The 10258-nt window shown below is 40.7% G+C and overlaps 1 non-coding gene across 1 annotated transcript; it reads right to left on the bottom strand.

The window, feature by feature from the left end:
* Positions 1–9733: 9733 nt before the first annotated feature.
* Positions 9734–9840, bottom strand: LOC113196610 (U6 spliceosomal RNA). Its single transcript, XR_003302571.1, has one exon. It is a non-coding gene; the product is annotated as a U6 spliceosomal RNA (small nuclear RNA).
* Positions 9841–10258: the final 418 nt, after the last annotated feature.

Raw genomic sequence — 10258 nt, forward strand, 5'->3', positions numbered from 1 at the left:
GCCGCGCCGCGCCGCGCGCGCTCCCGTCCCCGCCCCGCCGCGCCGCGCGCTCCCGCGCCGGGACGCTGGTCCCCCGACACAGGCTGCGCGCGCCCGCGGCATTTAAAGAGACAGGCCCGGTGCGTAGCCGACCCTGTGGCCTCCTCTCAGGGGTCTTCCTTCTGGCAGTGAGGTTTGAATTGGGGAAAATCACCAACTCCCATCTTGGAGTTATCCACGCGGATTTGTGTTTGAAACTCTGAATGAGAAGGAACTTCTTCCTCCCCAACCACCAGCCCATCAGCAGCCTTGAGAACTTATTTTTATTTAATAACAATAACTACAATTTATTGAATACTTTTATACCCTAGGAAAAGGCATACATAACATTCATATATGATTTTACTTAAGTCTTAAACTGTGGGTTTTAAGAGATCATTTCTTTTTTTTTTTTTAATTGACACATTAAATTGTACACATATGTGGGGTGTCCTTGTGATGTTGTGACACATGTACATTGTGTAGTGTTCAGATCAGGCTAAGCATATATATCTCTTTAAAATGTTTGTCATTTCTTTATGTTGCAAACATTCAATATTCTTTCTTATAGCTCTTTTGTAATTGTTGTATTTTTATTGAGGTTCAGAGGGCTCCCCGAAGAGATTTCTTTTTCCCCTCTCTCTTTAGATACACATGACAGTAGAGTTCCTCCAAGAGTTTTCAACCCCACTGCTTCTTGCTGTTTTCTTCTTCCTCCAACATTGGAAACATCTACTGAGGTTAATAGCTGGTTGTGGAAGGCTTTGGATTGGAAGTTAATGTTACCAGTGTTTCCATAGATGGAACAACTTGCTGGGGACAAAGAGAGGAAGAGTTAAGGGATTTTATCAATTGTAGGCTTTGCTGTATACTCGTGGCAAACATTGTAACAACCTTGATTCCAAAAATGTTTGTGTTTATCCCCTTTTCACAGAAAGCAAGAAAGGAAGTGACTAGCTACCCAGAAGACTGAGTCACTGGTAGCACTCAGGGCTGAGCCCCAATTCCTTAGTCCTTAGATCATTTCTTTGCCCTCTCCAGGAAGAGATACCTGATTAAAGGGAAGAAAACTTATTCTCTAATAACATATTGGCCACACCTAACTCCCTGCATCTTTAATTAATGTTTACAAAGCACTTTACCCTACATGCTAGTTAATTAGGTGAGTATTATTATCCCCCTCTTTCTGAACCAAATCCAGGAGAGAATCAATTCCAACAGTCCCTAATCCTTGCTGAATACTAGACCTAAGCTTTCTGTTTATGTTTCCCCCCCACCTCTTAAATTTTTGACCCGTGTTGTGTTAAGTCTGGAAGCATTTCTGATGAAGTGAGTTATTAAAGTGTAAATAATATACAACATCTAGGGATGAGAAGTAATATGGGTAACATTTGTATTCAAGGAATTCAGATGGAGAAAAAAAGAGGCATTTTGATACATGCATTTTTACTATTGTTCTTTTTATTTGATTAAGCTTTTATGGTGTATCTTTTTTTGTAGGTGCAGAAGAAGTAAGAAAGAAGAAACTGAAGGATGATGAGATTAGGATGGATGAAGGAGAAAAGGAAAAGGAAACACACATACACACACACACACCAAAAAAAAAAAAAAAAGTGGCAGGAAATGAATAGGGAAGAAAATGAGTCTGAAAATAAAGTTTCAACCAAAAGGCATTAGGGGAAATGAGGCCACCCCTGGTAGCCCACATCAAATCTTTGTGGGAATTACAATCAGGTGGCCTTTCCTCTGAGCTGGTACAGGCAGAGCCAGGGCCCCAGCTTAACTGCTGTGCATAGGCTGGCTTCTGGTCCCTGTGCACCCCCTGGGAAGCCATCTGTGTGCCAATTGAACACACATCTCCAGGGACTACAAGGTGAGAAAAGACACAGTGACATAAGAAGAAAATAAAGGTTTAGAGGGGAATTTAAAGACAGTTATTCATAAAAGTACATCCAGGAAGAAAAAAATGAAAAGAGAAACCTCTGGAGGGTCTTGAATATGGTATTATTAGTGCCTTAAAACTCATGATGTAATCACAATAATCCAAATTGTCACTCCAAATTGACATTTTTTCTGGTGCTGGGGATACAACCCAAGGCCTCAAGCATGCTAGGTATGTGCTCTTCCCCTGAGCTACACACCCAGCCTCTTGACTTGTAAATAAATGTCTTCTGAAGTTGGTCTTTGCTAAGAAAATACTGATGATACAGACTAGTTTGGATCTGGGGTGTGTTCCAAATGCACATGTGTTAAAGATTTGGTCCCTGGCTGTGATGCTATTAGGAGGTGGAGGGATCTTTAAGAGGCGGGGTCTTATAGAAGTTAGGTCATAGGGGGTGTGTCCTTGAAGGGGATTGGATGCCACCTCTTCTTACTTTCTTTCTTTGCTTTCCAGCTATTATGTGCTCCCACCATGATGCACTGCCTTACCACAAGCCCAAAAGCAATTGGACCAACCCACCCTGGACTGCAATCTCCATAACTGTGAGCCAAAATCAACCTTTTCCCTTATTAAGTGGATTATCTCAGGTATTTTGGTACTGTCATGGAAAGCTGACAACCACAATATGTGAGCCCCCAATATTAAACAATGATTCTTTTGAACTTTGTATAAGTTAAAAATTTTAAAGTAAACTAAAAACTTCAGGTAAACATGTTTTCACTTTATAAGGTAGTAGAGTCACATGCCACATTTCGATGTATCGGTCGATAATGGAACACATAGACGTCAGGGGTCTCATAAGATTGTATGGACCAGTGAAGACATAGACACTCTAGTTTGTGTAAGTATGCTCAATGATGTTCCCACAGTGACAAAATCGCTTAATAACTCATCTCTAAGGATGTACCCTGTTGTTAAGTGGCACTTCTCATTAAGCAGTGGGTGACTGTAATAATTACTGTATAAAATTGACTTCAGAAACTGCAGTTTCTGTGATGGCCATTATAGGGTTGCAAACAAGATAGGGAAAGTGGCTAGTAAGTAAATTTCATGAAGAAATTTTACTAAAAATTTATAGCATTTAGAGCTAAAGTAGGGGGGATGTAAAAGACATAATTTTGATTTCTGCTTTTTCTACCTGAGCGAGATGTTACCTTAAGATATTTATCCTTTTTGAGTCTCAGTTCCTCACCTGTGTAATAAGGCTGTCAACACTCTGTGAGGTTAACGTGAAATTCCTTTAAAATTTGCCTGAACAAATAATAGCTGAGAAGAGTTAAGAAAATAAGGAAAATATGGGAAATTGCCCTATTTATTATTAAAACATAGTATAAGGATATCCTGATGAAAATTAAGTTAAGAGAACAATATTTAACCCAGAAAATGGGTTGTATACTTTAAGATATGATAGAGGAGTTGTTAAAAATAAATGAAAAGGGGAAGCCCACATCAAATCTGGTAGCCCACATCAAATCTTTGTGGGAATTACAATCAGGTGGCCTTTCCTCGGAGCTGGTACAGGCAGAGCCAGGGCTCTGTCAATAAGTGAGGTTTAGAAAACCATCAATTTGAAAGAATAATAAGGTTAACATCTTACCTTTCCTCATGTGCTGGAAGAAATTCCAACTACATTAGAAGATTTTAAAACTAGAAGAGCTGGGTGCCAGGTATATACCTGTGATCCCAGCTGCTCTGGAAGCTGAGGCAGGAGGAACATAAGTTTTAGGTCAGCCCAGGCAACTTAGCAGGACCCTGTTGCAAAATAAAATAATGAAACAAAGGGCTGGGGATGTGGCTCAAGTGGTAGCGCGCTCGCCTGGCATGTGCGGGGCGCTGGGTTCGATCCTCAGCACCACATACAAATAGAATAAAGATGTTGTGTCCACCGAAAACTAAAAAATAAATATTGAAAACAATTCTCTCTCTTTCTCTCTCTCTCTCCCTCAAAAAAAAAAAAAAAAAAAAACAATAGAAACAAAAAGAGGGCTGGGGACCTACCTAGCTCAGAGGTAGAGTGCTCCTGGTACTCCTCCCCCTCCCACCCCACCTCCTCCCCCACAACACACTAGGAGAAAATTTAGGTAAATATTTATGTGATCTCAAATGGCAGAAGAAATGGAAAAATTAGATTAGGTTACACAAGCATTTAAGATTATGTCAACTAAATTATGATGGTGATTATTTTTTGTGGCTGTTTCCAAGTTGCAGTGTCAGGAGAATTCTTTGGCAATTCTTTGAGAAGTTTAAAATATTCTATTTCTTTTTCTTTTCTTTGTTTTTTTGTTTATTCATTTTTTGCCTAACTTTTTCTGCACTGAGTTTAACCTCTGTAATCAATCAGCCATATCAGAATTCCCACTTTCTATTTTGATGTCTTCTGTCATACTCCTATCACTCTCAACCCAGCACATCTTGACAAATTTGCTTCATTAATCAATAAAAATTTCCCACCCTTCTTGTATTCATTAACACCCATGATTTTATTAAGAGGAAAGTATGTACAGGCAACATTAAACACGTTACATGTAGTCTTTGTTCATTTGTGCTTCTATAACAAAATACCTGAGAACAGGTAATTTATAACAAACATAAATGTATGTCCTCACAGATCTGGAGGCTGAATTGTCCAAGCTCAAGGTACTGGCATCTGGTGAGGACTTCTTCTTTTTAATACTTAATTTCAATTTCTAAATTGGTCAATAGGATTAAAACAAACAAACCCTTCCTACAAAGAATCACAACAGGAAAAGAAAGGGGAAATCGCACGAAATGCTCCCATTCACTGTGAGGAATAAAATGTTAAGTGGGATTTTCCTGTTGTCCTAAAGTTGCTACAGAGGGCCAATGCTCAGTAGTTACCATCTCTTTCGTTCCAAGTTCAAGAAGTCACCAGAACGCCTGGGATTGTAGCTCAGTGTAGAGAATTTGCACAAGTGCTGGGTTTGATCCCTACATTGCTCCCCCTGACCCCCCAAAAAAAGTCCCCAGGGGCTAACCACATGGCCTCAGGGCTTACCAATTTTAACACATCTGAACTGTGCAGATCATATTTTGTTTACCCATTCATCTGCTGATGGACATTTGGGTTGTTTCCACATTTTGGCTATTGTGAATAATGCTATTATAAACATGGGTGATCAAATATCTGTTCAAGTCCCTGCTTTTGATGGCTTTGGGTCTTTTCCCAGAAGGGGAATTGCTGAATCATATGGTTATTTTCTATTTCACTTTTTGAGGAAGCACCTACATTAGTTGTTCTATCCCACATTCCCACCAGCAAGATATGAAGATCCCAATTTCTCCATGTCCTTGCTGGCATTTTGTTATTTTCCTTTTTTGCAAAGAACTGAATCTTCAATACAAAAAAAAAATGAGACTGGTCTAATAATCAAAAACATTAGGAAACTCGTTCAATCTGGCAGTCTTCTCACAGATGTCTTGCTACCGGTGAGAAATGGGAATTGCCCAGAAAATAGTTGCAGACAGACGTTGACAGCAATAAAACCATTAGATGTTTATAGCCCCAATAAGTTGAGAGTCCTGAATAAACCGTTTGCAAGAATAAAGTTTGCAAGAATAAAGTCATCTAAGGGAATTTTTTTCCCTTGACTTTTTCTTAAAATGCTTTACTAACTTTGAAAATGGTTCATAAGAGAGTGAAACAGGCCAATATATTTATTGCCTTTACCAATTCAGCTCTCATTTATTTCCTACACTTGATGTCTGGGTTCTATTCCCACAACTCTTCTAAGGCTCTATTCTCTTAGTTCTCATCCTAGTTTTCATTCATCTGGCAGTTTGGATCATCTGTTAGATGGGAGTGTTTTCCCCAAAGTTGAATCTCCTGCATAGCAGAGTCCAGAAACCTCTCCTTGGGCAAAAGAATTCATCACCCTGGTCTCAAATATTGCCTCTCTGAGGACCTGAAAAATCTCCACTGGTGGACATTATCTGTGTCATGTAACAAGCTGCGTGCCTACCCTGGTTCTGCTGGGGAAGCTTTTTTTAAACTGTCCTCTGGGTATTGCATACATTAAATTCATTAATCCATCCATCACCCCTATTTGGTTGCCAAAGGTTCTTTCTTTGGAATGCTCAGGATGGGAGAGGTGGCATTAGGTGGCTAGACTTCACGTCTCATGGGGGCAGGTTGTGTTTACCACCCTTAAGTGCTTGATCCCACCTTCCTCTTGGGCTCACTGTCTTCTGTCTCAGACCCTCCCGTCCTTCTTCCTTAAGTTCTTTTAAAAAACCTAGGGACCCTCATTCTCAGATCTCAGCTAATATCTTTATATCATTTAATAGTTTACAAATCTCATTCACAAGTTTAATTCTCAGAACAATCTTGGAAAGTGTTAATGATTCCCGTTTTACAGATGAGGAAAGTAAGGCTCAGACTCACTCATGTGGTAGTGGCAGGCTGTCATCCTAAGGCTGCTGCTCTTGCTTTCTGCTAAAGCTGCCCTTCACGGTTCTGTCGTGATCTGGTATAGCAGTACGTTTTTCATGCATTTTTTTTTTCTCTATAAAGCCAATTAAGGGATTTGTACTCACATTGTTGACTATTTTCAAGTTTATTAAATGAGTACTGGGGGAAAGCACGACCTTTATGAGAATTGAAGGAATACTAATAACCATTAGAAATGTGGAAATCTCATTAGAAATGTGGAAATCTCACCTTATTAAATATTCATCCCAGTCTGAGGCAGCTGGGGAGATACTAAGAGGGAGGGCTGAGGGGATTACAAAAAACAGGAGCTGCGGCTTCCAGCTAAAGGTGGAGAATCACATGAAAATCCATTCCGATTTTGACAGAAAGCATTGAAACAGTTTTTCAAAAGTGTTTGACAAAGAAGACTAACTGCCAAAGACAAAGTACTGTTACATGCTATGACAAGACTGAGCTTCCATACAGTAAAGAAATCAAAATGGATTAATTGCATGAGTGAAACTAACATAGGCTAAGCCTCATCTCTTCCCAAGACAGACTAAAGCCTTTCATTCAACCAGAACCACAGGCAGCAAAGAATTCATGCTCTGAGATTCCTGCTAGGGACAGGCAGCGAGGCACAGGGCCAAGGCTGTAGGCTCTGGAGTCAGAATTCCTACAATATGGATGTCATCCGTCACTTTGCTGGTTAGGGGCAGAGCTGGGCCCTGAACCCAGGCTGCTCTGCTCTCTGGCTCTGAGATGGAGCCAACGAGCCACCCTTGTAAACTGTGTTTTATGGCAGGAGGATCTTTATTCTCAGTGGGGTATTTACATGTGGCCATTTCCAAGCCACCCTCCGAGGCTAGCAGGGATAATTGCAATTGCAAGCAAACATAATTCCATATTGGTTTGAGCTTCGTCTCTCATCGGTCCACTTCTTATGTTTACTAAAAATAGCAAAATGAACTCATTTAATTTTCATTGACTTTCTCTTCTCCTTCCTCTCCTGGGAAGAAATGCTGATGAGCTCCAAAGAGGCCTGGTTAGGTTCATAAGTCGAAGAGGTTAAGCAATTACCATCTGACTCCAGAGCCCAATCTGATAGACCAGCAAGAAGGAGTCATCTAATTTAATGAGCGGGATGACAGAATAAAGAATAGGTCATTACTGGCTTACATTGTGTTAAAAGTTGTTTTCAGAAAATCCAAATGTTTGAAACACGTCTACAAGGGCAAAACAGATTTTAAATTCATAAGGGCATTCACTGAAAGGTAAAGTGTGAAATCCTTTGGTGCTTTGAAAAAATCGAGGGGCGGCTGGGTATAGCTCAGTGATGGAGCTCTTGCCTAGGATGTCAGGGGTCCTGGATTCCATCCCCTGCACTGGGGGCGGGATGGGGAGTTAGAAAAGAAAAAAGAAGAAGAAGAAAGGAAAGGAAGAAAAGAGAAAAAAACATTGAGCTTTCACACAGCTTTGAAAGGACTCCTCTTTCTATTAAGATGAGATACACCTAACTCTGGACCTAGAACCGTTTTCATGCCTGGGTCTAAAATATTTTTCAGACCTACCTCATTATCTAGATGACACTATATATCCCACTTGCAGAAGGAGAAACTGAGGACCCAGGAGAACTAGGAGAAGGGGGCGTTTCCTGGCCCCCAGTGTGTGGCTTTGTTTGGTACAAGGCCTTTCCATTCTGGGGACATGCCTGGCAGGTGGGGTTGCTGGGAAGACAGTGTATTTTTAGGATAAGGCAGTAAGAGAATAATATGCAATGGATTATTTTTGGCTAGATAATTTTCAGACAATTGAAAAAAAGTCATGCACAATAGATTTGGGGGCTAAAAGGACATTTAAACATATATTTTAAATATATAGGCTTCGAAGAGATGTGCATTGGGTGGCCTTGTGGATGTCTTTAAATAAGTGAAAAAGTATCTTGTAACTGAAACAGGAGGACTGGAATGTGCCAAGGCAGTGTGACATTTCAGCACTCTCCTGTGGCTGACCACCTTTTCTGGGGATCACTATCCCCTGATGGCATTGTTTGCTATCTCAAAGTCCTTCCATTTCACCCAGGCTTGCCTTCCAGGATTAGCAAGTACTGAGCTCCTGGAAGGAGCCTTCTTGGCAGCCTCTTCCTGATTGCTACATGATGACCCCGTTCTCTTAAAAGTCACACTGAGAGAACAGGGGATGAGAGCTAAGGTGGGCAGCCCAGGGGTCCTTGGGTGCTGGGAGGGAGCTCCTGCATCCCAGAGGGCAGGGAGAGGAATGGGGAAATGACCTAACCCTCACCCCGAAGTCTGTTTCCACTTAAAAAAGGAAAGAAGGCAGCTGGGGACCTGGTGCAGCTGTAATCCCAACTACATAGGAGGCTGAAGCAGGAGGATCCCAAGTTCAAGGCCAGTCTGGTCAACTTTACAAGATCCTATGTCAAAAAATTTTAAAAAGGTTAGGAGTTTTAACTAGTTGTTAGAGTGCTTACTTCACATGTGCGAGGTGCCAGTTTCAATCTGAACCATCACTAAATAACTAATTAATTTTAAAAATAAAAATAAAGAAAATCAGGCTGTTTCTTTGTTCATGAGAGGCTCAGCATGGAAACTTTTGATGCTGTTCATATGAAGACACTGAAGTCAATTCCTAGTTATGAGGCCGTGGACTATCCCCCCTCCCTTTTTATTCACTAGTGGAAAAGGACTACGAAGCTATCAAAAGAATTGGGGGATATGTTGCACTTTGTAGTAATAATTCAGGCTGGGAGTGGTGGTGCACATCTGTAATCCCAGCGGCTCAGGAGGCTGAAGCAGGAGGATCGGGAGTTCAAAGCCAGCCTTAGCAACTTAGTGAGGCTGTAATGTAAGAAACTCAGTGAGACCCTGTCTCTTTTTTCTTTTTCTTTTTTAAAATTTATATATGACAGTGGAATGCATTACAATTCTTATTACACATATAGAGCATAATTTTTCGTATCTCTGGTTTATACATAGAATATTCATACCAATTCGTGTCTTCATACCTGTACTTTGGATAATAATGATGATCACATTCCACTATCATTAATAACCCCTCTGCTCTATCTAGAGTTCGTCTATTCCTCCCATGCTCCCACTTCCTATCCCACTATGAATCAGCTTCCTTATATCAGAGAAAACATTTGGCATTTGTTTTTTGGGGATTGGCTAACTTCACTTAGCATTGTCTTCTCCAACTGTATCCATTTACTTGCAAATGCCATGATTTTATTCTCTCTTATTGCTGAGTAATATTCCATTGTGTATATATGCCACTTTTTTTTATCAATTCATCTATTGAAGGGCATCTAGGTTGGTTCCACAAAAAATACAGAATACTTCATGAATTTGTGTGTCGTCCTTGCGCAGGGGCCATGCTAATCTTTTCTGTATTGTTCCAATTTTAGTGTTTGTGCTGCCGAAGCGAGCATGAGAGACCCTGTCTTTAAATAAAATACAGAAATAAGGGCTGGGAATGTAGCTCAGTGGTTAAGCGTCCCTGGATTCATTCCACAGTACCAAAATAATTAATGATGATGATGATAATGATGATAACAACAACTCAGTTTCTTTGTTAACTAATAAATGAAAAAGTTGAAAGTGAGCCTTCATTTTGAAGATGTTTCCTGATGTCTGATGAATTCTCACAGTTAAGTTCTACTCAGAAACTCCTGAAGTTTCACCAAACATGGCCCGGCCCCTGTCCATCTGCCTTCCTCTGTCTGCTCTCTAGATTTCTGCTTCCCTCTGATCCCTTGCTTCTCCTCATGCTCAGACATTTGCGACCACTGTTTCCTGAACTCTTCCTGTGTTTGCCTGCTCCGAGCCTTTGCTCAGGCTGTTCTCATC

Source organism: Urocitellus parryii, chromosome 9 (genome assembly GCF_045843805.1).
Source record: "Urocitellus parryii isolate mUroPar1 chromosome 9, mUroPar1.hap1, whole genome shotgun sequence".
NCBI lineage: Eukaryota > Metazoa > Chordata > Mammalia > Rodentia > Sciuridae > Urocitellus > Urocitellus parryii.